The sequence below is a fragment of the Medicago sativa genome, chromosome 4 (assembly GCF_051527215.1).
Source record: "Medicago sativa cultivar Bolivia chromosome 4, Bolivia_mono, whole genome shotgun sequence".
NCBI classification, from domain to species: domain Eukaryota; kingdom Viridiplantae; phylum Streptophyta; class Magnoliopsida; order Fabales; family Fabaceae; genus Medicago; species Medicago sativa.
In genome coordinates, this window is record NC_140752.1 from 18,704,617 (window position 1) to 18,709,416 (window position 4,800).

Below are 4,800 nucleotides of genomic sequence, written 5' to 3' on the forward strand. Positions count from 1 at the left end.
GAAAAGGATCTAGTATGAATTTCCTTAACCGAGAGACATGAAAAACATCATGTAAACCTGACATGGCTAAAGGTAAAACTAACTGATGGCTATTGAACCAATATATCTGAGTATCTGAAATGGTCCAATATACTTCGGACTGGGAATCTGAAATGGTCTAGTATACTTTAAAAAAATATAAATTTTGGAAATGTATATGCTCCTTATTTTCTTTCAATAATGTTATTTAAATACTTTTAATATATAAGTAGTACTCCATTTATACAACCACCTCTCTCCTTTCTCCTTCCCAAACCCTAATCGTCACCACTTTTCTTCTTCTTGATCCACCAAAGAGGGACGATTTAGGGTTAATTTTGACCTAAAATCACCCCTCAGGATTGTTTTTCTTTCTTTTTGAGTTATATAAGTTATTTACACATTTTTTCAATCTTATTTTGTTTGTTGTTATTTCATCTTCTTTGCACGACTCTGATTGTTTTGATTTTTTGTTTGTGTTGTGTGTTTTTTAATTTCCATTTTAGTGGTGTTTATTTGTTTCAAGTTGAAAAATTACCTTCAAGCGAGTGCTGATTCAATCAATAAATTTGGCATCATCAATGTTGCAGATCTCGAATAAAAGCTTAACTTTATAAGCCGAAACGATATGGATTTTTTGGTTGATATAAAAACTCAAGAGACATACCCTAAAAAAACCTCAAAAGACTTGGTTTAAATCCTTAATCTCAACATCAGTTGCATTATTTTAAATTTTTATTGCTATCAATGTTACGGTTAAAGTTTTTATTAAATATAATTTCCCAAAATATTTTTCAAATTAAAATTAATTTGTTATATTAAAATAATTTTGTAATATAATTATCATAATTATATAAAAATAGGAAAAATGGAGCTACTCCACGAGAAGTTACACTATATGATCACAATCACTCCCTATAAACATCGAAATTCACCAATTCAACTTTTACATATAGTCATATTATATATTATATTAATGAGTAAGTATAACAAAACTAATATCAATTTTTCATTTGTGACTTGTAATCTCATAATCAAAATTTACTTGTAATTTTAAAATGCATATTATATGTCTGGTTGAAGTCATATTATATTATAAATAAATCTAAACTCAAAAGTAAAATTTAATTTAATGTAATATGGACAAAGCCTACCTATAAAACTTCGATTTTTAAACTCTATTTATTCATATTTATTAGTAGTTGAAATTAAAAGAAAAAGTAAAATATCAACATAGTATTGAAAGAGTTGATAAAACGACTCTCTTAAAAAAAAAAAAACATTAGAGAATGGCCCAACCTGTTAAAAAAAGTCTAATTGTTACTTCGAGAATTAGGCTCAAAGAGGACAAAAATCGTGGGATATCATGGGAAGTATTATGAGTCAAAGACCCTTTCTTTTAGTCAAATAAGTCAAAGACCCTAATTATTGTTGGTTAGCAAAAAAAGAAAAATACCATTTTTAAAATAAAAGACAAAGAATGATAAATAAAATAAAACGGGTGATAATTAAAAATAAAATAACTAGTAAACAATCAACCAAGTTCATAGTATTTGAAGGTAACGGTCATTAAGGGTTTGACTTCAGTCATGCTACAATCCCAGATAATGAATCTGCACTGTGTAGTTTTAGTAGGCCATTGGTGCATGCGTTTTTTTATATTTTTTTTCTATATTGTTTAATATTTTTTCTCAACTATAAATAAAGAATACCATCGACACACAAACAACATAGTCTCTTAGACTATAATATAATATTAACGAGAGAGTAGACACAATTTAGAGAATAGAGGTTGGAGATAGAGAACTAACTTTATAGTTCTTTCAAATTCGTAAGTTTTTCTTCGTGTTCACTCTCTTTTTATTTTGATCGAGTATTTTTTCATCTAGTTTTTTTTTCTACTTAGTTGATTTTTTTTTTTCAATTTGTGAGTAGAAATAGTTGTGTAGAAAATTGTGAATGGGATTCTTGCAAATTCAAGTTCTAAGTGTTCTTTTTTCAAAAACGATTTTATTGATTGAATGTGGAAGACCTGAGTTTTGAATATGCATGTGCTGATTTTGATTAAATTATATTTATTTTATTAATTATCGAAAACTGCTCACTCCTTTATTTGAATTTTTACGATAAGGGTAGCATATGACTATCTGATTTTGAAAAACATAGTTTTTAGGACATTAAATCTTTATTTTTACTAGTGCTCAGACATGCACTTCGTGTCCGTCTTCTCTTTTTATTGCGGCAACGCGTGTAAATTGTGAACAATATTTTTTGTGAAATTAGTTAGCTTTTGTTTAAAATTATATGTATTTACGTTTATGATTTCAAATTATAATAACATGCTTATCTTTTTAAATTATAGTATTATTATAGAAAAAATTGTCTAAGTGTATAATTAAAATAATAAATAATTTAACCCAAAATCTCATTCTTTCTTTATACATTGTGATAGATAATATTGTTGAGGTTTTTTATATTTTAATGGAATGTGACTATCTTTTTAATTAATAAATTAATTAATATTATAAAAAGGATAAAATAGTAAATAAAAAATATTTTTAATGAAGGGTAAAATTGTAAAGGAAATAAATCATCTCAAATTCATGTATTTTTTTTTATATATAGTATAGATTATCGTTCTTCATAATATAGTATTGACAATTGGATACTCACTACCATGTTATCTATGTGTGAATCTATTTTATTTATAAAGCATTAGTTTATTGTTTTTCATGCACTTTCTTACTCATTTGCAGTAAAAATCATTAATTGTTTGAAATTGCTCAATAGTTTTTGTTTATTATACTTTTCTTTTCAATTTTACATTTATTGAACTTTTAATTAGCTAGGTTTCTTTGTGGACCAGTTAGGTTTTACCAATCGTCACTTAATGGATCTTCCAAGCAATAAGCAAGCTGAATGTCCCAAGGAAGAGAAAAAGAATAAGGAAGCGGAGGAGAAAGAGTTTGCCATTTTTTCCCATTCCAAAGACAAGAGGGATTGGAAAAGGCATGCACATATGACGCATGACTCGAGTTTGCTTTTTCAACATCTTGGTCGGGATATATCAATCAATTGTCTTATTCGATTGTCAAGGTCTGATTATGGCTCAATTTCTGCATTGAACAAGAGTTTTCGATCACTAGTTAGATCAGGGGAGTTACATCAACTACGACGAAAATTGGGCATAGAAGAACATTGGATTTACTTCTCTTGTGATGTGCTTAAATGGGAGGCATTTGATCCAAATCGTGGTCGATTTATTCAATTGCCTGAAATGCCTTGTGATGCATGCTTTATGTTGTCTGATAAGGAGTCGTTGGCTGTCGGTACTGAGCTTCTAGTTTTTGGAAGGGAATTGATGGGTCCTACCATTCATAAGTATGACCATCTATCGAATACGTGGTCAATTGGAAAAATGTTGAATACTCCAAGATGCTTGTTCGGTTCATCCAGCCTTGGAGAAATTGCAATATTAGCTGGTGGTTGTGATCCATGTGGCAACATCTTGAGCTCAGCTGAGCTTTACAACTCCGACACTGGAAAATGGGAAACCCTTCCAAACATGAATAAAGTAAGAAAAATGTGTTCGAGTGTATTTATGGATGGAAAATTTTATGTCCTTGGTGGAATTGGAGCTGATAAAACAACACCACTTACATGTGGTGAGGAATTTGATATAAAGACAAAAGAATGGCGTGAAATACCCAACATGTTTCCAGTGCCAACTGGAGTATTGGAGGCACCACCGTCTTATGGACCACCTCCTTTGATTGCAGTTGTAAAAAATGTATTGTATAATGCTGATTATGCAACAAAGGAAGTAAAGAAGTATGATAAAAGCAATAACTCTTGGATTACCATTGGAAGATTGCCTGAGCAAGCCACCCCAATGAAAGGTTGGGGATTAGCCTTTCGTGCATGTGGAGATATGCTAGTTTTTCTTGGAGGTCCACGTCTTCATTGTAGAGGTATGATGGAAATTAATGCTTGGGTCCCAAATGGAAGAGCAACACAATGGAATCAACTTGCGAGAAAGAAAACAGGAAGCTTTGTGTATACTTGCACTGTGATGGGATGTTGATGTTGTTCTCTGTTGTATGAGTTTTATTTATGTGGATGTTTTTATGTTTTCAATTTAGCTCAAAATATTGTCGTTAAATGACTTTTTGTTTATTGATGTGGGTGCTACTTTTAATAATATTGGATTTATACTGATTTTTATTCTAGATTGTCGTTGGTGTTTTTAATTTATATATTTTATATTGGTGTTGTTGGCAAAACATTTTTATAGTTGTAATGATGAGTCAACAAAGGTTTTAATTTTCAAAACTATGCAAATATTTAGCTAGATTTTTAGAGAGTAATATATGTTAGATTTTCCAATGGAAGCAAATTTATGCAAAACTAACATCAATACAAATGGAAATCAATGTATATAATCGCAAAACCAGGATAAGAATTTTTTTTGAATCAAAATAAAAAAAAAACCTAGTTATATTTGAAACTTTATCAAACTATAAATCATATGGGAGCCAAATGCATTAACAGGCCAATGCAACTTCTCAACCAATCATAGTAGAGTCCACGAGTAAGGAAGCTAAAAGCAGCAAAATGTCCAATATACCAAGAATTCCCTAAATTACTAACCAATTCAAAATTGCATTACCAAGGGATTTAAACCCTCAATAATTACTGACGGAATAAACCTTCAGTAACATAAAAAAAACCCTCAATAACGTTATTGATGGAAAAAACCCTCAATAGTTCAGAGACTAACAT

General features: G+C 29.9%; 1 pseudogene; it reads left to right on the plus strand.

Moving 5' to 3' along the window:
* Positions 1–2,908: 2,908 nt before the first annotated feature.
* On the plus strand, positions 2,909–4,123 carry LOC146926938 (F-box/kelch-repeat protein SKIP11 pseudogene; annotated as a pseudogene).
* The last annotated feature ends 677 nt before the right edge of the window (positions 4,124–4,800 follow it).